We start from the raw sequence: 25,180 nt of genomic DNA, 5'->3' as shown, positions 1-25,180 counted from the left end.
GTGTTGAAAATATTGGACAGAGCAGCATTTCTTCAACTTCAAGACTTTCTGGAATCTCACAACTTGATTGGGGCACATCAGTCCGTTTTTTTGAGCCAGATATGGGAAAGAAACTATTCTTGATTAGAAATCTAACATTGTAAATATCATTGACCAGGGTCATAGGGCATTATTGATGCTGTTGGACTTGTCTGCACCATTCGACTGGGTAGACCATTCCCTGCTTATGGAGAGACTTTTGGAAATAGGCAGATGTTCGAAACCTGCTGCAGATTGGATACACTCCTTTGTGGGTCCTCAGAAAGCTAGAGTAGCAGTTGGGAATTTTCAGGCTGCTTCAATACAATTTACCTGTGGTGTACCTCAAGGCTCCTGCCTTTCCCCCATGATTTTTTATATATGTCAGGCCACTGCTTGATCTGTTTGACGGCATGAGGGTCTGCTATGCCAACTAGCCAGATGACACGCAGATATTGTTGGAATTGTCCGGTGACTACAGCCAGGTATCTATTCTGCCATCTGATATAGAGATATGTACTCTACTCGAAAGAGGCACTTTAGGGGTATATGTAGGGGCATGTACCCTTCCTCCCTGACAGTCCCCCTCTCCACACTACACTACTTTCCTGACGTCAAACTTTTCCTGAAGTACATGCCATTCCCTTTAGGACAGTCAAGCACTGCGTATGCCTTCTGATTTAATCCTTTTCTTCTTGACTCAGAGGTACAGGAATACTTCCTATATGGATAGATTCTCCCTCACTCGTTTGGTTTTCGCGTACTGCACATACCTTATCTAACCTTATGCATGCGGTCATCTCCTTCCTCTGTTCCACTTTTCTTTCCATAGACCCATAATCTAACCTTAAAGTCAGGTCAACCAAATCAGTACAAGAACAGGTTTGCGGATCTACCCGAGACACAGCATCCTTCAGATCATCCTCAGTCCTTGGTAAAGCGCTTGCCTTTTCACTGCGGACCAATCTCCTTCCATCACTAAGCGAATGAACTGTGTAACATGCACTATTAAATCCTTCGAATCTGTTCTTGAAGTCAACAATAAAGTCAAGGAGTGGACAGAGCCAGATGTTCCAACTGAAACCATAGCCACCTTCATGTGTTCCGGAAACACCTTGGAATGAACCCCTGACATCCTCTGCAAAGCCCCTCAGGAGCAAAGCCAGGTGATACATAAGGTGGTGTGGAAGTTGTGGAAACTTTCAGTGATCAAAACCTCCCAAAAGTAAGTTGTCATACCAGTACTCTGGAGGCGGACTAATGAAGGGGAGCGTCTAATGGTTGGAGAAAAAAAAAGGGGTACCTGGGAGTAGGTCCCAAAGGAGGAGAGCTGGTACGGGGCTGAGCTGGATTGGGGAAAAAGCAGAGGAGGGCTGGAAGTTTAGAAAGGAGCACTATTCTAGAAACTGGTGAGAGAGCCCAACGGGTGCACCTGAAAGTTGGTCTGAAGAAGGAGGCCTGAAGTGGGGCATGGTGGGGGCTAACTGAAGTCAGAGATCTCAATATAAGTGGTTTAATCTAGAGGGTTCTAGAAAGGGCAAGTCTGAGACCACTGCAGGGTGGCTCTGATGGGGGCAACACCTAAGAGAGGATCTGTCGGGGTGGGGGGCACAACTTAACAGGAGTCTGGGGGAGGGGTCAGATATGGTGCTAATGGAGAGGAAGTATGATTAAGAGGGATCAGGTGAGAATATGAAGAGGCCCAATGATACAGGGGGTAGAGTGCACATTTGGAAGTGGGTTTAGCCCAAGCACCCCTCTGAAAACCCCAGGGTGGCTAATGTCTAGTCACAACATGGTAGTCCTGGAGCATAAAATGAGAATAAAATATCAGCTGGGCTGAGGTGTGGTGTGGAGTGTGCCCCCGGCTACCAAGTTGCCTGCAGTGAGTGGCGCAAGGGATTTGGATAGTGGGCACCAGTGCTACAGCCTTCCCCATCAGTTCCCCATCAGTTCCCCAGGGGTTGAAATTAATATTGCAAAAGCAGGAGCTAAAAGCAGCTCCTGGGTTTCCATCATACGCCAGAGAGCAAATCTTCATGGTTGTGTTCAGGAGAGCAGTTTCCATGCATCTGGCTGCTCTGAAGCCAGACTGGTGGTCGTGGAGACAGCCAACATATTCAGTGTGATGGATTAGTTGTGGGATGACCAGCTTCTCCAGGAGTTTGCCCAAGAAGGGGGTAGTGGGGATAGGGTGGTAGTTACCCAGGCAGGCAGGGGCTGCAGACAGCTTTTTTAGGTGGGGTGCACAAGAGAGTGGTCGAGAGGTAGTGGGAAGCAGCCAGTGGCTAAGGAGTGGTTGCAGAACTCAGCCAAGGAGGGAGCGAGGGAGGCAAGGTTGCCCTTGATAGTTCTGGAGGAGCAGGGAAGCACCTGTTTGGAGGAGCCTTTCTTGGAGATCTGTCATGGACTGTCTTGGAGATCTCCTCCGGTGCTATGCGTGAGAAGGAGGAGAGGAGGGAGGGAGGGATGGGGGGGGTAGAGGATGTACGGACAGAATGAGGTAGAGGATGCACGGACAGAAAGAGGTAGTGGATGCACAGACATAATGAGGTAGTGGATGCACGGACATAATGAGGTAGAGGATGCATGGACAGAATGAGATAGAGGATGCATGGACAGAATGAGGTAGAGCGTTCCATCGCTTAGGTGCAAGAAGAGGAATAGAACGGAACCGAGAAGCACATGGCGGCTGAGGAACGACAAGAGGGACAATGAGAGGCCGGAGACCCAGCGGCCATTTTAAGCAAAGCTCCCAAGATAGCAACACATTTTCCAAAATAAAAATATGGATTTCCCCCTCCTTGGAATGAGTAGGTTTACCTATATGTGCTACCCACATTCACATGCAATTGACTACATCATGATTTTACATTGAGGTGAGTGCGGGTATGTGCAAGAGAGAGGGCCTCATTACAAGTCTGGCGGTACTGTGCCGGTAAAAACGGCAGGTTGCCGCCAGACTTGCAATATTTACTGACACCTGGCTTGCCGGAATCACGGGGGGATTACGACCCTGGCGTTCCGGGAAGTCAGGCACCAGTAAATGTAATTCCCCATTCCCATTTGTGTCCCATGGGATTGAATGGTAATGGGGAACACAGAGGCACCGGCACATAACGCCTCTGTTATGGTCTGCTTACCGTAGTCGCTGTGCCCGGTAGGGCAGATCTTCCGGGCACAGCGACTCCGGCAGGCAGACTCATAGTGTGCCGGTCCGGTAACAACGGTGCCAGTAGGCTTACCAGCACCGTTGTTACCGGACCGGCACACTCGTAATGAGTCCCAGAGATTATTCCTGAAAACAAAATATATTGGTTCTAAAATATCCACGTTCCTCCCCGGCAGGTGGTACCATAACACCAAGGGCGGGGTTACTCTAGCCTAAAGCCAAAACTCTTAATGCTATATTTCACATAAAGGCTTTGTCACATCAGTGAATGAGATCTTAACGGATGAGCTCCATTCCTCACCCCTCCTGCCAGTATGGTCCAATATCAGGATTTTAGATCACTCACGTAGCACGTCATGCAGAGCTGGCTACGTGTTATGACTGAATCATGCTGCCATTAGCAACAGTATCTGCAGGGTGTGAGCCGTGAGGACTTGAAGAAGACCTAGGCCCAGTTGATGGAGCCACATCTTGGAGCTTCCCCCCCAGGGCAATGTGTGGGAGAGTGCTTCAAAGTGGGTCTTCATCAGGAATGCACACGGGATGTCTGCCAATAGGGGGGCCCAGCACCCAACAATGCCAGTTGGTCATTTTATCCCACAACTGGTGACAATAAGTTAATAAATAAGGGATGAAGATGATTTCATGAGCCTGCAATACTCGGATCACCTGACTTGCTAACAGTTCACAAATGACTCACCTTCCTTCACAATCACGACGGCGACCGTTTCATTCACCTCATGTTGTGACTGCTCTAGCGGGTGGGCAGGCAAGGGGAGTGTGTGTGTCTGTGATACTTCTGCACTCCATACCATCCTTTCCATTGACTCTACCGCATGCCCTCAATTCGCCCCAGAATGCTCACTCATTCATGCCTAGAAACAAAAAAACACCCACCAAAGTGTAGATCTGGCGTTCTGCTTCATTCAGCCCCTCCCGATTAAGGCTTTACCATAAACCCCTTTCTCCCCAGGTTATCAGCAAAGAGAACAACCAACACTAGGTGTAGCTACCAATGTGCTTATTTAACTCACTTTTACAATTCCACTCCTCCACCCCCTATAGAAAAGTGCTGAGATCCACCATACAGGTCCAATAGAGAATTACCAATTGAGTTTAATAGGACGGCACAGAGGAAGCTATTAACATAATAGGTGTATTGGTGGAATGCAATCCCCCTACCCCCCACACACACTGATGTATTTTGGTGTTATAGACAGAAGCTAACAGATGTTCATTGTCACAGAACTCAGCGGTACTCATTCTGTTAATCTTGGGTGGATGATGGGCTGGGTGGACCAGTGACTATGAGGACACACACATGGCTCCTTCTAGAGAATGCACTAGTCCACTGAGCCACATACATGGACCCTAAACCTGGATCTGGACACCACTTCCAGGAAGAGGCAGGAAGGAGGAATGGAGACAAGACAGGAGAGAAGGAGATATGAAGTGTCCAGGAACTCAGGGCGGGAGACAGGTTATCTCAGAAGCATAGAACAAACTGCAGCAGGTATTTACCTTTCAGTGCCTGTGCTTCTTATGTTGTGCAGAGTAGGATGACGCAATAGTGTGTTTAGAACGGGAAATGGAAGACATGTTATTAATTAAATACTACAAACACAAGACATCATATAACGATATATAATCGAAACGTACAAAAAGGAGCTGCCGTTCCCCTCTCCGCGCCCCGGAATGCACCCTCCATCACATACACAAGACAGGTTTAACTGGAGGTTTATGCAGAACAAGCAGAGACAACGTTACACATGGCCAAAAAAGAAGATCACTTTCTCACCGAAAGAGTGAATAGTCGCTGGTCACTCACCCACAGCAAATGATTCCCCAATTATTCCTTAAAAGACATTTCAGCATTTGAGGTTCCAGGGAGGAAAAAAGGAGCCCATCCAACCGTAAAAAGTGTCCAGGGTCTCATCATCCTTTTGTTTGGCCGACAGCATGACAAACCTCTCGAAGTCCACATTGGCGAGGGGAAGGAAATGTGCAAGGAGAGCCGCTTTGGCCTCACCATAGGTCTGGTCAACCGGTGTCAGCGACTCGAAGATCTCCTGAACCGCTGCTCCCGCCGAGTACAGCATGGTGGCTACCATGCTGTCGTCGTCCGTCACCCGAGCAGCCCTAAAGTACATGTCCAGGCGGGCCACCCACCTCCTCCATCGGGGCCCCAGGCTGGACGGGGGGCCCGTTGGATCAAATTCTGGTATCGGTTGTAGGGCCGCCTGGGCTCTCGCTTGAGCCATGATGGGAGCCCCTTGTGGAGCGGCTGGCTGCGCCCCTAGTAGTGCCTGGGGTGCAGGCACCTGACCTTCGTCCTGAGAGTCTTCCACAGGGTCCGCAGCGTCGCCGTCCTGGTCGCTGTCGTACATGGGATTGAGCGCACAGGCACCCCCACTTCAAGTCCTGGGGCCGCAACTCAGATTCCCACCATCACCATGCAGGTGGATTCACCCCCACACCAGGCACAGCAATGGTCCAACTTGGAGAACGGAGACGACGGTGAGGTGTGTCCCCTTCACTGAGCACCACTAAAGAGTCTTGCACACAAAGAAGCACCAACTGCCACCACCTTGTGATGATGAAGAGGATCAAGAGAATGTGAAGCACCAACTGCCACTACCTTGTGATGATGAAGAGGATCAAGAGAATGTGTCCTGATGATGAAGGGGCGAGGAAGTGCCTTGTCGCCACCCTGCAGCAATGCACTGCAAAGTAGAGGTCCCAAAAATTAAGCTATGTGGGTGGACTGGACTAAGCAGGCCCTGCCATAGTAGTCCTTGTCCTAGCTTGCACTCGACGTAACAGTCCCAAAATATGAGTAAAACACACAAATTAGGTATGGGCGTGCAGGTTATGCAGTCTGCTACCATAAAATCCAAAAATTAGACCCGGATCACCTTCTCGTTCCGAACCGGAGCCCCGAGAAGTTCCGCGGCCTTGTGTCCAAAATGGCCGCCAGCCGCGTGTGCGGTCCGCAGCCACGGCGTGAAACGAAACGTCCGTGAATGTTCCGTTATTAAGAAAAATTCTGGACGCCTTTCACCGCCGGGCCCGGGCATCCGTCACCACTCGTCGCCACTGTTGGGGGTCTATCATTGGCCCACATGCGTGCCCGTGAGCCCCCAACCCGACAGAGCACACACACACACGTCTGTCGGCTTCGGGCTCCCCGGTCGCTCTGCTGGCTTCCGGGAACGCCCCGTTTATTAAAGCTGCACGCGGCGACGTGCAACGTCACGCCGCCGCATGCGCAGCCCTTGCGGGCCAACGCCACAATGAAGACCTAGGCCCAGTTGATGGAGCCACATCTTGGAGCTTCCCTCCCAAGGCAATGTGTGGGAGAGTGCTTCAAAGTGAGCCTTCATCAGGAATGCACAATAGCCAATACGGGGCCCTACCACCTAACAATGCGAGTTGGTCATTATATCCCATAACTGGATACAAGAAGTTAATAAATAAGGGATACAGATGATTTCAGGAGCCTGTAATACTCAGATCACCTGACTTACTAACCGTTCACGAACGTGTGCAAGCAGGCATGTCACTGTCCTTAACTCACCTCCCTTCACAAGCGCAAGGGCTTCCTTTTCAATCACCTCATGCTGTGGCCCCTCTAGTGGGTGGCCAGGCAAGGGGAGTGTGGGTCTGTCATACTTCCGCACTCTGTACCATCCTTTTCATCGATTCTACCGCATGCTCTCAATTCCCCTCCAGAATGCTCACTTAATCATGCCTAGACAGAAAAGAACACCCACCAGAGTGCAGACCCGGTGGTCCGTTTCATTCAGCCCCTCCCGATTAAGGCTTTACCATCAATCCCTTGCTCCCCAGGTGATCAGCAAAAAGAACAACAAACACTAGGTGTAGCTACCAATGGGCCTATTTAATTCATGTGTAGAACTCCACTCCTCCACCCCCTATAGCAAAGTGCTGTGATCCACCATACAGGTTCAACAGTGACTTACCAATTGAGTTTAATAGGAAGGCCCAGAGGAAGGGATTGACATAACATAATGGGTGTATTTGTAGAGTGCACCCACCCCCTCCCACACACACACACTGATGTACTTTGGTGTTATAGACAGAATGTAACAGATGTTCATTTTTACACAACTCAGTGTTACTCATTCAGTTAATCTTGGGTGGGTGAAGGGCTGGGTGGACCAGTGACTATGAGGTCACATGCACGGATCCTTCTAGAGAATGCACTAGTCCACTGAGCGACATTCCTGAACCCCAAACTTGGATCTGGACAACACTTCCAGGAAGAGGCAGGAAGAGAGACAAGACAAGAGAGAAGGAGATATAAGGGGTCCAGGAAGTAAGTGTGGGAGACAGGTTATCTCAGAATCATAACAACCTTTGTAGAGAAACAAACTACAGCAGTTATTTACCTTTTGGTGCCTGTGCTTCTTACGTTTTGTAGAGAAGGATGACACAATAGTGTGTTTAGATCTAGAAATGGAAAACATTATGTAAGTAAATACTACAAACACAAGACATCATATAACGATATATAATCGAAACGTCCAAAGAGGAGCTGCCACTCTCCTCTCCCCGCCCAGTAATGCATCTTCCATCACACAAACAAGACAGGATTCACTGGAAGTTTATGAAGAACAAGCAGAGACAACTTTACACTTGGCCAAAAAAAGATGATCACTTTCTCACCAAAAGAGGAGTGAATAGTCGCCGGTCACTCACCTACAGCAAATAATTCCCCAATTATTCCCTAAAAGACATATTTCACATTTAAAAACGTAGCATTTGAGGTCCCAGGGAGACAAAAAGGAGACCATCCACCCAGGGTAGTTTCTAGTCCATTTGGTGCCCAGGCCGAAACACTACAATGCGCCCCCACGCTCAGCATGCGCACCACTCCCAAACTACACTCCACGGTTAACTAACTCCTACCCAATGTCAATAAATCCCTGCTATACAAATTAAACAGGTTTTATTACATTGCGAGTGAATAACTTTGCAAAAACACTAAATGCTAGTGTGGGAGTTTTTTTCAGTCCAAGCGCGCCACTTTGATGAGTTGCTTCACTATGCAACTAGTAGTTTTGACCTTTGTTGCTGAATAAATATCCTTTAGAAATTGCACAATTTGCATTACATTTAATCAAAAACGTAATGCAAATTGTGTAAGCCATTTGCAACTATGGGCCACTTTTTCATTGGTGCCTGCGCCAATGTTATGTCCCAGTCCAACCCTGGCGGCTGCCAAAGTGAGCCATTGAGGTTGTTTTCCCAGGGCAGGTGCGGATGGTGGGGAGCATCGTGTGCAAAAAAGTTATCATAGAAAAAGGATCAAGAGCAGGAGAGGCCGGCGCAGTAGCCTGGCTGGGGCCAGGCACCATTCAGCCCTCCAGGGCACCTCCCAGATGGGTGCAGCAAATGCCCGTCTCTCAGCCCCTCGTACAGATGCCCACAGTACAGTGCCATGTAAAGCTGGCCACTGCATAAGTCCCCCCTTCCAGACACCCACAACACAGACCCCCGTACAGATGCTCACTGCACAGACCCCTGTACAGATGCCCACAGCACAGACCCCTGTACAGATGCCCACAGCACAGACCCCTGCACAGATGCCCGCTGCACAGACCCCTGTTCAGATGCCCCCCAGCACAGACCCCTGTACAGATGCCCACAGCATATCCCCTGCACAGATGCCCACAGCACAGTCCTCTGCACAGGCGCCCACAGCATATCACCCCTGTGTGAATACCCATCTCACAGCACCAGTGGTGGAGTGGCCTCTAGGGAACTCCTGCCATTTCCCGGTGGGCCCCTGTACCAGGGGCCACTTTTGAGTGGGAGGAAGAATGTGTTACAAAACTTGCAATATATGTTGCCAACACTTAACAGTTAACATGGGGCCACTTGGGAAAACATTTCCTGGGCCACTTTTGGTTCCCAGTCGATGGCACAGCACCCTGTGCCGATGCCCACTACACAGGCCCTTGTGTAGGTGCCCATTATAACCCCCACCCCGCGCGGGGAGCCGGTCCTAACACCCAGTGAGTGGGATTCTGATCCTGTCTATTGAGCCGCTTGGTCATTCATTGGCTTGTGCTGTTATCTTCAAAGGCCACCTGCGCCCATCTGCCAGGCTTATCTGCCCTGCCCATCTGCCTGGTTTATCTGCCTGGCTTATCTGCCCTGCCCATCTGCCCTGCCCATCTGCCCGGTTTATCTGCCCTGCTTGTATTGGTTGAAATCTTTGTTGTTGGCATTTTTCCTATTGCGCCTATCAGGGTCTGGCCGGAAGGTCTTTCTGCACTGATAAAGCACTTGGAGCGTTTCATTCACTTTCACGTTTTGGAAAACAGCCCCTTTAGAAAGTGCTGCTGGTCACTTGTTATTGGGTGAAATGAAAGTCTGGACGCCCAGGTAGGGAAGTGAACTTCTTTACTAAGTTCCAGGTGACAAAGTATATACAACAGGTAAGTAAGTAGGAAGATGGAGGAGAGGCATCCACTGGCCGCCACTCCAGCTGGCCACCATGGACCTCACAGGGGCACGCACACCACAACATTCCACCAGGCATTCTCTCAAGCATCCATGCAGGACCAAGGCACGGAGGGGGGGGGGGCATAAATCATAACATATCTCCCTCCTCAACAGACACCAAGGTACAGGGTACGGAAGGAAGCACAGGGGAAAACCACGAGGTAATGCGACCAAAGAATAAAACCACAACAGCCAGGCCACAACCAACCTCCCAACTCCAATCCAAATCCCACGCAACCCATTCCAAAGAACAAGGAGCTGCGCTCCCACCTACCTCGTCCCCTCAACGACCTACAGTGAAGCCAAGCAACCACACAATAACCGGAAAGTCTTTCGCAGACCTACAACAGACACTGTGACAAGGGAAGGAATCCCAACACAACAACACTACCACACAGTGCCACAAATTCTCAGAGAAGGACCCATAAACAACTTACCGCCAACCACTACAACGCAGCACATGCTTCAGCTACCACTACACCAAAGCAAATGAACTCAGCACAGGACATAGGCACCCACCCCAGTGCACAAACAGGTAGAGAGGACCACCCCCTAACCACGTCCGTTTCCCCAGAGGCATGGGCTGGAAACCCCCCCTCAAACCCCAAGTGCGGGTGTCCAACACCACAATTCACTAATATGAAAAGTTACGAGTCAATGACCCCTAAGGTGCCGGTCGAGTCAAGCTCTCTAGCAGACTCTGCACCACCAACAAATACACTGGGTTGGGTCAGGCTCTTCAGCAGATGCCACACCACCAACAAACACACTGGTTAGGGTCAGGCTCTTCAGCGGACGCCACACCACCAACAAATACACTGGGTTGGGTCAGGCTCTTCAGCAGATGCCACACCACCAACAAACACACTGGTTAGGGTCAGGCTCTTCAGCGGACGCCACACCACCAACAAACACACTGGGTAGGGTCAGGCTCTTCAGCGGACGCCACACCACCAACAAACACACTGGGTAGGGTCAGGCTCTTCAGCGGACGCGGCACCACCAACAAACACACTGGGTAGGGTCAGGCTCTTCAGCGGACGCCACACCACCAACAAACACAATGGGTAGGGTCAGACTCTTCAGCGGACGCCACACCACCAACAAACACAAACACACTAGGTAGGGTCCGGCTCTTCAGCAGACGCTGCATCACCAACAACCACACTTGGTAGGGTCAGGCTCTTCAGCGGACGCCACGCCACCAACAAACACACTGGGTAGGGTCAGGCTCTTCAGCGGACGCCACACCACCAACAAACACATTGGGTAGGGTCAGGCACTTCAGCGGGCGCCGAACCACCAACAAACACACTGGGTAGGGTCAGGCTCTTCAGCGGACGTCGCACCACCAACAAACACACTCGGCCGGGTCAGGCTTCAGCAGACCCCACACCACCAACAAACACACTGGGTAGGGTCAGGTTCTTCAGCGGACGCCACACCACCAACAAACACACACACTGGGTAGGGTCAGGCACTTCAGCGGACGCCACACCACCAACAAACACACTGGGTAGGGTCAGGCTCTTCAGCGGATGCCACATTGTGCAACACAAACACACAGGTGGTTTGCTAAGCCAGCAGGCTGGGTTTACAATATGAGACACACCATAATCAAGGCCTCAACACACAAATGAATAGTCAAGTGTAACATGTAAGGGATTTCAAGTGGAAAACAAACTACCCTAATAGTGTCCACTGCCCTGGGCTAATAAAGTCCTTAAACAGTGGTGGTCCTGGGAAGGCAAAACTTACTCACAGAAAAATAACACTCACAAAACATATATTTCTGCCAGGTTTCATGAATGTTTGATGTTGTCACTAAGACTTTGGCAAACACAATTAAAAGAGGCCACAACATGTATTGGGGTACACACTGCCACGTTGTTTCAGGAGTGCACAACCAACACGGATCATAAAGACCAAACTTAAACACATTCCCAAAACGTTTAGCAGGCCTCAAACCACAACTGGGGCAACTATGAAATGCAGGTGAAATGCAAACCTTAAATCGCTAAAGTGATAATATGCGGAGATTAAATGTTAGGCCCCTTCAAACTACACACTTACACAAGCCAACTCCACACAGCAGCCTCCAGGTCACATCCAAACAAACCACATGAGACCAGGATCCTGCTATTACAATACAAGTAAACTTAGATGAAATGCAACGAAACAAAGCTCCATGAATACGAGACGAAAGCTCTGCACTGCATTCGTACCCCATCACTGCAACTCAACACCAGCTGCATGGCACAGCACCTCGGGGGAGCTGCGCTGAAGAAGGAGGGTCAGCTGGGAAACTGCGCAAAAGAAGGCGGTTCAGCTCGGAACCTGCGCAGAAGAAGGCAGGTCAGCAGGGAACCTGTGCAAAAGAAGGCAGGTCAGCAGGGAACCTGCGCAAAAGAAGGCAGGTCAGCAGGGAACCTGCGCAAAAGAAGGCGGGTCAGCAGGGAACCTGCGCAAAAGAAGGCGGGTCAGCAGGGAACCTGCGCAAAAGAAGGCGGGTCAGCAGGGAACCTGCGCACAAGAAGGCGGGTCAGCAGGGAACCTGCGCACAAGAAGGCGGGTCAGCGGGGAACCTGCGCACAAGAAGGCGGGTCAGCGGGGAACCTGCGCACAAGAAGGCGGGTCAGCGGGGAACCTGCGCACAAGAAGGCGGGTCAGCGGGGAACCTGCGCACAAGAAGGCGGGTCAGCGGGGAACCTGCGCACAAGAAGGCGGGTCAGCGGGGAACCTGCGCACAAGAAGGCGGGTCAGCGGGGAACCTGCGCACAAGAAGACGGGTCCACAAGGAACCTGCGCACAAGAAGGCGGGTCAGCAAGGAACCTGCGCAGCAGAAGGCAGGTCAGCAGGGAACCTGCGCAGCAGAAGGCAGGTCAGCAAGGAACCTGTGCACAAGAAGGCGGGTCAGCAGGGAACCTGCGCACAAGAAGGCGGGTCAGCAGTGAACCTGCGCACAAGAAGGCGGGTCAGCAGGGAACCTGCGCACAAGAAGGCGGGTCAGCAGGGAACCTGCGCACAAGAAGGCGGGTCAGCGGGAACCTGTGCACAAGAAGGCGGGTCAGCGGGGAACCTGCGCAAAAGAAGGCGGGTCAGCGGGGACCCTGCGCAAAAGAAGGCGGGTCAGCGGGGACCCTGCGCAAAAGAAGGCGGGTCAGCGGGGAACCTGCGCAAAAGAAGGCGGGTCAGCGGGGAACCTGCGTACAGGAAGGTGTGTCAGCTGGGAGCCTGTGCACAAGAAGGCGGGTCAGCTGGGAGCCTGAGCACAAGAAGGGGGGTAAGCTGGGAACCCGCGCAGAAGAAGTAGGGTCAGCTGGGAACCCGTGCAGAAGAAGTAGGGTCAGTTGGAAACCTGCGCAGAAGAAGGCAGGTCAACCAGGAGCCTACGCAGAAGAAGGCAGGTCAGCCGGGAGCCTATGCAGAAGAAGGCGGGTCAGCCTGGAGCCTATGCAGAAGAAGGCGGGTCAGCAGGGAACCTGCGCACAAGAAGGCGGGTCAGCGGGGAAACTGCGCACAAGAAGGCGGGTCAGCGGGGACCCTGTGCAAAAGAAGGCGGGTCAGCGGGGAACCAGCGTACAGGAAGGCGTGTCAGCTGGGAGCCTGTGCACAAGAAGGCAGGTCAGCTGGGAGCCTGTGCACAAGAAGGCAGGTCAGCTGGGAGCCTGAGCACAAGAAGGGGGGTAAGCTGGGAACCCACGCAGAAGAAGTAGGGTCAGCTGGGAACCCGTGCAGAAGAAGTAGGGTCAGTTGGAAACCTGCGCAGAAGAAGGCAGGTCAACCAGGAGCCTACGCAGAAGAAGGCGGGTCAGCCGGAAGCCTACGCAGAAGAAGGCGGGTCAGCCGGGAGCCTACGCAGAAGAAGGCGGGTCAGCCGGGAGCCTGCACAGAAGAAGGCGGGTCAGCCAGGAGCCTGCACAGAAGAAGGCGGGTCAGACTGGAGCCTGCACAGAAGAAGGCGGGTCCACCGGGAGCCTGCACAGAAGAAGGCAGGTCAGCTGGGAGCCTGCACAGAACAAGGCGGGTCAGCTGGGAACCTACGCAGAAGGCAGGTCAGCTGGGAAACTGCGCAGAAGAAGGCGTGTAAACTGGGAACCTGCGCAGGAGGCGGGTCAGCTGGGAAGTGGCGGAGAAGGTGGGGGGTTAGTTGTTAACCTGCGCAGAAGGAGGTGGGTCAACAGGAAACCTACGCAGAAGGAGGCGGGTCAGCTGGGAACCTGGGCAGAAGAAGGCGGGTCAGCTGGGAACCTGCGCAGAAGAAGGCGGGTCAGCTGGAAACCTGCGCAGAAGAAGGCGGGTCAGCTGGAAACATGCCCAAAAGAAGGCGGGTCAGCGGGGAACCTGCGTACAGGAAGGCGTGTCAGCTGGGAGCCTGTGCACAAGAAGGCGGGTCAGCTGGGAGCCTGAGCACAAGAAGGGGGGTAAGCTGGGAACCCGCGCAGAAGAAGTAGGGTCAGCTGGGAACCCGTGCAGAAGAAGTAGGGTCAGTTGGAAACCTGCGCAGAAGAAGGCAGGTCAACCAGGAGCCTACGCAGAAGAAGGCGGGTCAGCCGGGAGCCTACGCAGAAGAAGGCGGGTCAGCCGGGAGCCTATGCAGAAGAAGGCGGGTCAGAAGGGGACCTGCGCACAAGAAGGCGGGTCAGCGGGGAAACTGCGCACAAGAAGGCGGGTCAGCGGGGACCCTGCGCACAAGAAGGCGGGTCAGCGGGGACCCTGCGCAAAAGAAGGCGGGTCAGCGGGGAACCTGCGCAAAAGAAGGCGGGTCAGCGGGGAACCTGCGTACAGGAAGGCGTGTCAGCTGGGAGCCTGTGTACAAGAAGGCAGGTCAGCTGGGAGCCTGAGCACAAGAAGGGGGGTAAGCTGGGAACCCACGCAGAAGAAGTAGGGTCAGTTGGAAACCTGCGCAGAAGAAGGCAGGTCAACCAGGAGCCTACGCAGAAGGCGGGTCAGCCGGGAGCCTACGCAGAAGAAGGCGGGTCAGCCGGGAGCCTGCACAGAAGAAGGCGGGTCAGACGGGAGCCTGCACAGAAGAAGGCGGGTCCACCGGGAGCCTGCACAGAAGAAGGCGGGTCAACTGGGAGCCTGCGCAGAAGAAGGCGGGTCAGCTGGGAGCCTACGCAGAAGAAGGCAGGTCAGCTGGGAAACTGTGCAGAAGAAGGCGTGTAAACTGGGAACCTGCGCAGGAGGCGGGTCAGCTGGGAAGTGGCGGAGAAGGTGGGGGGTTAGTTGTTAACCTGCGCAGAAGGAGGTGGGTCAACAGGAAACCTATGCAGAAGGAGGCGGGTCAGCTGGGAACCTGCGCAGAAGAAGGCGGGTCAGCTGGGAACCTGCGCAGAAGAAGGCAGGTCAGCTGGGAACCTGCGCAGAAGAAGGCAGGTCAGCTGGAAACCTGCGCAGAAGAAGGCGGGTCAGCTGGAAACCTGCGCAGAAGAAGGCGGGTCAACTGGGAACATGCGCAGATGATGGCGGGTCAGCTGGGAACATGCGCAGAAGAAGGTGGGTCAGATGGGACCCTGCGCAGAAGAAGGCAGGTCAGCTGGGAACCTGTGCAGTAAAGGTGGGTCAGCTGGGAACCTGTGCAGAAAAGGTGGGTCAGCTGGGAACCTGTGCAGAAAAGGTGGGTCAGTTGGGAGCCTGCGCAGAAAAGGCGGGTAAGCTGGGAGCCTGCGCAGAAGACGGCGGGTCAGCTGGGAGCCTGCGCAGAAGACGGCGGGTCAGCTGGGAGCCTGCGCAGAAGACGGCGGGTCAGCTGGGAGCCTGCGCAGAAGACGGCAGGTAGGCTGGGAGCCTGCGCAGAAGACGGCAGGTAGGCTGGGAGCCTGCGCATAAGACGACGGGTCAGCTGTGAGCCTGCGCAGAAGACGGCGGGTCAGCTGGGAGCCTGCGCAGAGGCAGCGGGTCAGTAGGCAAACTGCACATAAGAAGGTGGCTCAGCTGTGAACCTGCACAGGAGAAGGCAGGTCAGCTGGGAACCTGCACAGGAGAAGGCAGGTCAGCTGGGAACCTGCACAGGAGAAGGCAGGTCAGCTGGGAAACTGCACAGGAGAAGGCAGGTCAGCTGGGAAACTGCACAGGAGAAGGCAGGTCAGCTGGGAAACTGCACAGGAGAAGGCAGGTCAGCTGGGAAACTGCACAGGAGAAGGCAGGTCAACTAGGAACCTGCACAGGAGAAGGCAGGTCAGCTGGGAACCTTCACAGGAGAAGGCAGGTCAGCAGGGAATCTGCACTGAAGAAGGCAGGTCAGCAGGGAACCTGCGCAAAAGAAGGCAGGTCAGCAGGGAACCTGCGCAGAAGAAGGCGGGCCAGCAGGGTACCTGTGCAGAAGAAGGTGGGTCAACCTGTGCAGAAGAAGGAGGGTCAGCTGGGAATCTGCACAGAAGAAGGTGGGTCAGCTGGGAACCTGCGTAGAAGAAGGTGGGTCAGATGGGAACCTGCGCAGAAGAAGGTGGGTCAGCTGGGAACCTGCGCAGAAGAAGGTGGGTCAGCTGGGAACCTGCAAGAAGAAGGCGGGTCAGCTGGGAACCTGCACAGAAGAAGGCGGGTCAGCTGGGAACCTGCGCAGAAGAAGGTGATTCAGCTGGCGAACCTGCGCAGAAAAAGGTGGTTCAGCTGGCACACATGCCCAGAAGATGGCGGGCCAGCAGGGAACATGCGCAGAAGATGGCAGGTCAGCTGGGAGCCTGCGCAGAAGAAGGCAGGTCAGCTGGGAGCCTGCGCAGAAGAAGGCAGGTCAGCTGGGAGCCTGCGCAGAAGAAGGAAGGTCAGCTGGGAGCCTGCGAGAAGGCGGCAGGTCAGCTGGGAGCCTGCGCAAGAGAAGGCGGGTCAGCTGGGAACCTCCGCACAAGAAGGCAGGTCAGCTAGGAAACTGTACAAAAGAAGGCGCGTAAACTGGGAACCTGCGCAGAAGGAGGCGGGTCAGCAGGGAAGTGGCAGAGAAGATGGGGGTCAGCTGGGAGCCTGCGCAGAAGGAGGTGGGTCAGCTGGGAACCTGCACAGAAGAAGGCAGGTCAGCTGGGGAACCTGCACAGAAGAAGGTGGGTCAGCAGGGAACATGCGCAGAAGATGGCGGGTCAGCTGAGAACCTGCGCAGAAGAAGGTGGGTCAGCTGGGAACCTGCACAGAAGAAAGCCGGTCAGCTGGGAGCCTGCGCAGAAGATGGCGGGTCAGCTGGGAACCTGCGCAGAAGATGGCGGGTCAGCTGGGAACCTGCGCAGAAGATGGCGAGTCAGCTGGGACCCTGCGCAGAAGAAGGCGAGTCAGCTGGGAACCTGTGCAGAAGTCGGGTCAACTGGGACCCTGCGCAGAAGAAGGCGGGTCAGCTGGGGAACTGGGCACAAGAAGGCGGGTCAGCTGGGGAACTGGGCACAAGAAGGCGGGTCAGCTGGGGAACTGGGCACAAGAAGGCGGGTCAGCTGGGGAACTGGGCACAAGAAGGCAGGTCAGCTGGGGAACTGGGCAGAAGAAGGCGGGTCAGCTGGGAACCTGCGCAGAAGAAGGCGGGTCAGCTGGGAACCTGCGCAGAAGAAGGCGGGTCAGCTGGGAACCTGCGCAGAAGAAGGCGGGTCAGCTGGGAACCTGCGCAGAAGAAGGCGGGTCAGCTGCGAACCTGTGCAGAAGAAGGCGGGTCAGCTGGGAACCTCCGCACAAGAAGGCAGGTCAGCTAGGAAACTGCACAGAAGAAGCTGGGTCAGCTGGGAACCTGCGCAGAAGAAGGTGGGTCAGCTGGGAACCTGCAAGAAGAAGGCAGGTCAGCTGGGAACCTGCACAGAAGAAGGCGGGTCAGCTGGGAACCTGCGCAGAAGAAGGTGATTCAGCTGGCGAACCTGCGCAGAAAAAGGTGGTTCAGCTGGCACACATGCCCAAAAAATGGCGGGTCAGCAGGGAACATGCACAGAAGATGGCGGGTCAGCCGGGAACCTGCGCAGAAGAAGGCGGGTCAGCTGGGAGCCTGCGCAGAAGAAGGCGGGTCAGCTGGGAGACTGCACAGAAGAAGGCGGGTCAGCTGGGAGCCTGCACAGAAGAAGGCGGGTCAGCTGGGTGTCTGCACAGAAGAAAGCGGGTCAGCTGGGAGTCTGCACAGAAGAAGGCGGGTCAGCTGGGAGTCTGCACAGAAGAAGGCGGGTCAGCTGGGAGTCTGCACAGAAGAAGGCGGGTCAGCTGGGAGTCTGCACAGAAGAAGGCGGGTCAGCTGGGAGCCTGCACAGAAGGCGGGTCAGCTGGGAACCTCCGCACAAGAAGGAAGGTCAGCTAGGAAACTGCACAGAAGAAGGCGCGTAAACTGGGAACCTGCGCAGAAGGAGGCGGGTCACCTAGGAAGTGGCAGAGAAGAGAAGATGGGGGGTCAGCTGGGAACCTGCGCAGGAGGAGATGGGTCAGCATGGAACCTGCGCACAGGAAGGCGGGTCAGGAGGGAACCTACGCACAAGAAGGCGGGTCAGGAGGGAACCTGCGCACAAGAAGGAGGGTCAGCAGGGAACCTGCGCACAAGAAGGCGGGTCAGCAGGGAGCCTGTGCACAAGAAGGTGGGTCAGGAGGGAACCTGCACACAAGAAGGTGGGTCAGCAGGGATCTTGCGCCCAAGAAGGCGGGTCAGCAGGGAACCTGCGCACAAGAAGGCGGGTCAGCTGGGAGCCTGCGCACAAGAAGGCGGGTCAGCTGTGAGCCTGCGCACAAGAAGGCGGGTCAGCTGGGAGCCCGCGCATAAGATGGCGGGTCAGCTGGGAACCCGCGCAGAAGAAGTGGGGTCAGCCGCGAGCCTGCGCAGAAGAATGTGGCTCAGCCAGGAGCCTGCACAGAAGAAGGCGGGTCAGCTGGGAGCCTGCAGAGAAGAAGGTGGGTCAGCTGGGAATCTCCGCACAAGAAGGCAGGTCAGCTGGGAAACTGCGCAGAAGAAGGCGTGTAAACTGGAACCTGCGCGTAAGGAGGCGGGTCAGCTGGGAAGTGACGGAGAAGATGGGGGGTCAGCAACCTGCGCAGAAGGAGGTGGGTCAACAGGAAACCTGCGCAGAAGGAGGCGGGTCAGCTGGGAACCTTCGCAGAAGAAGGCGGGTCAGCTGGGAACCTGCCCAGAAGAAGGTGGCTCAACTGGAAACCTGCGCAGAAGAAGGCGGGTCAGCTGGGACCCTGCGCAGAAGAAGGTGGGTCAGCTGGGACCCTGCGCAGAAGAAGGTGGGTCAGCTACGACCCTGCGCAGAAGAAGGCGGGTCAGCTACGACCCTGCGCAGAAGAAGGCGGGTCAGCTGGGAACCTGCGCAGAAAAGGTGGTTCAGCTGGGAACCTGCGCAGAAAAGGTGGTTCAGCTGGGAACCTGCGCAGAAAAGGTGGTTCAGATGGGAACCTGCGCAGAAAAGGTGGTTCAGATGGGAACCTGCGCAGAAAAGGTGGTTCAGATGGGAACCTGCGCAGAAAAGGTGGTTCAGATGGGAACCTGCACAGAAGAAGGTGGGTCAGCTGTGAACCTGCACAGGAGAAGGCAGGTCAGATGGGAACCTGCACAGGAGAAGGCAGGTCAGCTGGGAACCTGCACAGGAGAAGGCAGGTCAGCTGGGAACCTGCAGAGGAGAAGGCAGGTCAGCTGGGAACATGCACAGGAGAAGGCAGGTGAGCTGGGAACCTGCACGAAAAAGAAGGCAGGTCAGAAGGGAACCTGCGCAGAAGAAGTCGGGTCAGCAGGGTACCTGTGCAGAAGAAGGCAGGTCAGCTGGAAACCTGCACAGGAGAAGGCAGGTCAGCTGGGAACCTGCACGAAAGAAGGCAGGTCCAGAAGGGAACCTGCGCAGAAGAAGGTGGGTCAGCAGGGTACCTGTGCAGAAGAAGGCGGGTCAGCTGGGAATCTGCGCAGTAGAAGGTGGGTCAGCTGGGAATCTGCACAGAAGTAGGTGGGTCAGCTGTGAGCCTGTGAGAAGAAGGTGGGTCAGCTGGGAACCTGCACAGAAGAAGGCGGGTCAACTGGGAACCTGCACAGAAGAAGGCAGGTCAGCTGGGAACCTGCACAAAAGAAGGCAGGTCAGCTGGGAACCTGCACAGAAGAAGGCGGGTCAGCTAGCGAACCTGTGCAGAAGAAGGCGGGTCAGCTGGGAGCCTGCGCACAAGAAGGCGGGTCAGCTGGGAGCCCGCGCATAAGATGGCGGGTCAGCTGGGAACCCGCGCAGAAGAAGTGGGGTCAGCCGCAAGCCTGCACAGAAGAAGGCGGGTCAGCTAGGAGCCTGCAGAGAAGAAGGTGGGTCAGCTGGGAGCCTGCACAGAAGAAGGCGGGTCAGCTGGGAACCTCCGCACAAGAAGGCAGGTCAGCTGGGAAACTGCGCAGAAGAAGGCGTGTAAACTGGAACCTGCGCGTAAGTAGGCGGGTCAGCTGGGAAGTGACGGAGAAGATGGGTCAGCAACCTGCGCAGAAGGAGGCGGGTCAACAGGAAACCTGCGCAGAAGGAGGCGGGTCAGCTGGGAACCTGCGCAGAAGAAGGCGGGTCAGCTGGGAACCTGCCCAGAAGAAGGTGGCTCAACTTGAAACCTGCGCAGAAGAAGGCGGTCAGCTGGGACCCTGCGCAGAAGAAGGTGGGTCAGCTGCGACCCTGCGCAGAAGAAGGTGGGTCAGCTTCGACCCTGCGCAGAAGAAGGCAGGTCAGCTGGGAACCTGCGCAGAAAAGGTGGTTCAGCTGGGAACCTGCGCAGAAAAGGTGGTTCAGATGGGAACCTGCGCAGAAAAGGTGGCTCAACTGGAAACCTGCACAGAAGAAGGCAGGTCAGCTGTGAACCTGCACAGGAGAAGGCAGGTCAGCTGGGAACCTGCGCAGAAGAAGGTGATTCAGCTGGCGAACCTGCGCAGAAAAAGGTGGTTCAGCTGGCACACATGCCCAGAAGATGGCGGGCCAGCAGGGAACATGCGCAGAAGATGGCAGGTCAGCTGGGAGCCTGCGCAGAAGAAGGCAGGTCAGCTGGGAGCCTGCGCAGAAGAAGGCAGGTCAGCTGGGAGCCTGCGCAGAAGAAGGAAGGTCAGCTGGGAGCCTGCGAGAAGGCGGCAGGTCAGCTGGGAGCCTGCGCAAGAGAAGGCGGGTCAGCTGGGAACCTCCGCACAAGAAGGCAGGTCAGCTAGGAAACTGTACAAAAGAAGGCGCGTAAACTGGGAACCTGCGCAGAAGGAGGCGGGTCAGCAGGGAAGTGGCAGAGAAGATGGGGGTCAGCTGGGAGCCTGCGCAGAAGGAGGTGGGTCAGCTGGGAACCTGCACAGAAGAAGGCAGGTCAGCTGGGGAACCTGCACAGAAGAAGGTGGGTCAGCAGGGAACATGCGCAGAAGATGGCGGGTCAGCTGAGAACCTGCGCAGAAGAAGGTGGGTCAGCTGGGAACCTGCACAGAAGAAAGCCGGTCAGCTGGGAGCCTGCGCAGAAGATGGCGGGTCAGCTGGAAACCTGCGCAGAAGATGGCGGGTCAGCTGGGAACCTGCGCAGAAGATGGCGAGTCAGCTGGGACCCTGCGCAGAAGAAGGCGAGTCAGCTGGGAACCTGTGCAGAAGTCGGGTCAACTGGGACCCTGCGCAGAAGAAGGCGGGTCAGCTGGGGAACTGGGCACAAGAAGGCGGGTCAGCTGGGGAACTGGGCACAAGAAGGCGGGTCAGCTGGGGAACTGGGCACAAGAAGGCGGGTCAGCTGGGGAACTGGGCACAAGAAGGCAGGTCAGCTGGGGAACTGGGCAGAAGAAGGCGGGTCAGCTGGGAACCTGCGCAGAAGAAGGCGGGTCAGCTGGGAACCTGCGCAGAAGAAGGCGGGTCAGCTGGGAACCTGCGCAGAAGAAGGCGGGTCAGCTGGGAACCTGCGCAGAAGAAGGCGGGTCAGCTGTGAACCTGTGCAGAAGAAGGCGGGTCAGCTGGGAACCTCCGCACAAGAAGGCAGGTCAGCTAGGAAACTGCACAGAAGAAGCTGGGTCAGCTGGGAACCTGCGCAGAAGAAGGTGGGTCAGCTGGGAACCTGCAAGAAGAAGGCAGGTCAGCTGGGAACCTGCACAGAAGAAGGCGGGTCAGCTGGGAACCTGCGCAGAAGAAGGTGATTCAGCTGGCGAACCTGCGCAGAAAAAGGTGGTTCAGCTGGCACACATGCCCAAAAAATGGCGGGTCAGCAGGGAACATGCACAGAAGATGGCGGGTCAGCCGGGAACCTGCGCAGAAGAAGGCGGGTCAGCTGGGAGCCTGCGCAGAAGAAGGCGGGTCAGCTGGGAGACTGCACAGAAGAAGGCGGGTCAGCTGGGAGCCTGCACAGAAGAAGGCGGGTCAGCTGGGAGTCTGCACAGAAGAAAGCGGGTCAGCTGGGAGTCTGCACAGAAGAAGGCGGGTCAGCTGGGAGTCTGCACAGAAGAAGGCGGGTCAGCTGGGAGTCTGCACAGAAGAAGGCGGGTCAGCTGGGAGTCTGCACAGAAGAAGGCGGGTCAGCTGGGAGCCTGCACAGAAGGCGGGTCAGCTGGGAACCTCCGCACAAGAAGGAAGGTCAGCTAGGAAACTGCACAGAAGAAGGCGCGTAAACTGGGAACCTGCGCAGAAGGAGGCGGGTCACCTAGGAAGTGGCAGAGAAGAGAAGATGGGGGGTCAGCTGGGAACCTGCGCAGGAGGAGATGGGTCAGCATGGAACCTGCGCACAGGAAGGCGGGTCAGGAGGGAACCTACGCACAAGAAGGCGGGTCAGGAGGGAACCTGCGCACAAGAAGGAGGGTCAGCAGGGAACCTGCGCACAAGAAGGCGGGTCAGCAGGGAGCCTGTGCACAAGAAGGTGGGTCAGGAGGGAACCTGCACACAAGAAGGTGGGTCAGCAGGGATCTTGCGCCCAAGAAGGCGGGTCAGCAGGGAACCTGCGCACAAGAAGGCGGGTCAGCTGGGAGCCTGCGCACAAGAAGGCGGGTCAGCTGTGAGCCTGCGCACAAGAAGGCGGGTCAGCTGGGAGCCCGCGCATAAGATGGCGGGTCAGCTGGGAACCCGCGCAGAAGAAGTGGGGTCAGCCGCGAGCCTGCGCAGAAGAATGTGGCTCAGCCAGGAGCCTGCACAGAAGAAGGCGGGTCAGCTGGGAGCCTGCAGAGAAGAAGGTGGGTCAGCTGGGAATCTCCGCACAAGAAGGCAGGTCAGCTGGGAAACTGCGCAGAAGAAGGCGTGTAAACTGGAACCTGCGCGTAAGGAGGCGGGTCAGCTGGGAAGTGACGGAGAAGATGGGGGGTCAGCAACCTGCGCAGAAGGAGGTGGGTCAACAGGAAACCTGCGCAGAAGGAGGCGGGTCAGCTGGGAACCTTCGCAGAAGAAGGCGGGTCAGCTGGGAACCTGCCCAGAAGAAGGTGGCTCAACTGGAAACCTGCGCAGAAGAAGGCGGGTCAGCTGGGACCCTGCACAGAAGAAGGTGGGTCAGCTGGGACCCTGCGCAGAAGAAGGTGGGTCAGCTACGACCCTGCGCAGAAGAAGGCGGGTCAGCTACGACCCTGCGCAGAAGAAGGCGGGTCAGCTGGGAACCTGCGCAGAAAAGGTGGTTCAGCTGGGAACCTGCGCAGAAAAGGTGGTTCAGCTGGGAACCTGCGCAGAAAAGGTGGTTCAGATGGGAACCTGCGCAGAAAAGGTGGTTCAGATGGGAACCTGCGCAGAAAAGGTGGTTCAGATGGGAACCTGCGCAGAAAAGGTGGTTCAGATGGGAACCTGCACAGAAGAAGGTGGGTCAGCTGTGAACCTGCACAGGAGAAGGCAGGTCAGCTGGGAACCTGCACAGGAGAAGGCAGGTCAGCTGGGAACCTGCACAGGAGAAGGCAGGTCAGCTGGGAACCTGCAGAGGAGAAGGCAGGTCAGCTGGGAACATGCACAGGAGAAGGCAGGTGAGCTGGGAACCTGCACGAAAAAGAAGGCAGGTCAGAAGGGAACCTGCGCAGAAGAAGTCGGGTCAGCAGGGTACCTGTGCAGAAGAAGGCAGGTCAGCTGGAAACCTGCACAGGAGAAGGCAGGTCAGCTGGGAACCTGCACGAAAGAAGGCAGGTCCAGAAGGGAACCTGCGCAGAAGAAGGTGGGTCAGCAGGGTACCTGTGCAGAAGAAGGCGGGTCAGCTGGGAATCTGCGCAGTAGAAGGTGGGTCAGCTGGGAATCTGCACAGAAGTAGGTGGGTCAGCTGTGAGCCTGTGAGAAGAAGGTGGGTCAGCTGGGAACCTGCACAGAAGAAGGCGGGTCAACTGGGAACCTGCACAGAAGAAGGCAGGTCAGCTGGGAACCTGCACAAAAGAAGGCAGGTCAGCTGGGAACCTGCACAGAAGAAGGCGGGTCAGCTAGCGAACCTGTGCAGAAGAAGGCGGGTCAGCTGGGAGCCTGCGCACAAGAAGGCGGGTCAGCTGGGAGCCCGCGCATAAGATGGCGGGTCAGCTGGGAACCCGCGCAGAAGAAGTGGGGTCAGCCGCAAGCCTGCACAGAAGAAGGCGGGTCAGCTAGGAGCCTGCAGAGAAGAAGGTGGGTCAGCTGGGAGCCTGCACAGAAGAAGGCGGGTCAGCTGGGAACCTCCGCACAAGAAGGCAGGTCAGCTGGGAAACTGCGCAGAAGAAGGCGTGTAAACTGGAACCTGCGCGTAAGTAGGCGGGTCAGCTGGGAAGTGACGGAGAAGATGGGTCAGCAACCTGCGCAGAAGGAGGCGGGTCAACAGGAAACCTGCGCAGAAGGAGGCGGGTCAGCTGGGAACCTGCGCAGAAGAAGGCGGGTCAGCTGGGAACCTGCCCAGAAGAAGGTGGCTCAACTTGAAACCTGCGCAGAAGAAGGCGGTCAGCTGGGACCCTGCGCAGAAGAAGGTGGGTCAGCTGCGACCCTGCGCAGAAGAAGGTGGGTCAGCTTCGACCCTGCGCAGAAGAAGGCAGGTCAGCTGGGAACCTGCGCAGAAAAGGTGGTTCAGCTGGGAACCTGCGCAGAAAAGGTGGTTCAGATGGGAACCTGCGCAGAAAAGGTGGCTCAACTGGAAACCTGCACAGAAGAAGGCAGGTCAGCTGTGAACCTGCACAGGAGAAGGCAGGTCAGCTGGGAACCTGCACAGGAGAAGGCAGGTCAGCTGGGAACCTGCAGAGGAGAAGGCAGGTCAGCTGGGAACCTGCAGAGGAGAAGGCAGGTCAGCTGGGAACCTGCAGAGGAGAAGGCAGGTCAGCTGGGAACATGCACAGGAGAAGGCAGGTCAGCTGGGAACCTGCACAGGAGAAGGCAGGTCAGCTGGGAACCTGCACGAAAAAGAAGGCAGGTCAGCTGGGAACCTGCAGAGGAGAAGGCAGGTCAGCTGGGAACCTGCAGAGGAGAAGGCAGGTCAGCTGGGAACATGCACAGGAGAAGGCAGGTCAGCTGGGAACATGCACAGGAGAAGGCAGGTCAGCTGGGAACCTGCACAGGAGAAGGCAGGTCAGCTGGGAACCTGCACAGAAGAAGGCGGGTCAGCTGGCGAACCTGTGCAGAAGAAGGCGGATCAGCTGGGAACCTCCG

The 25,180-nt window shown here is 55.8% G+C and overlaps 1 protein-coding gene across 1 annotated transcript in view; it reads right to left on the bottom strand.

Moving 5' to 3' along the window:
• The window catches only part of LOC138498474 (zinc finger protein 268-like), a 544,482-nt gene that overhangs the window by 468,752 nt on the left and 50,550 nt on the right, over positions 1-25,180 (bottom strand). Inside the window, exon 2 of the mRNA XM_069622224.1 lies at positions 7,603-7,663. The gene's annotated coding sequence lies outside the window, so the exon portion shown is untranslated. The remainder of the gene's footprint in view (positions 1-7,602; positions 7,664-25,180) is intronic.

Source organism: Ambystoma mexicanum, chromosome 5q (assembly GCF_040938575.1).
Source record: "Ambystoma mexicanum isolate Mex_15411 chromosome 5q, UKY_AmexF1_1, whole genome shotgun sequence".
Taxonomy (NCBI): Eukaryota; Metazoa; Chordata; class Amphibia; order Caudata; family Ambystomatidae; genus Ambystoma; species Ambystoma mexicanum.
Note: the sequence above shows the minus strand (reverse complement) of the source record. Positions and strands in the feature narration are given on the sequence as shown.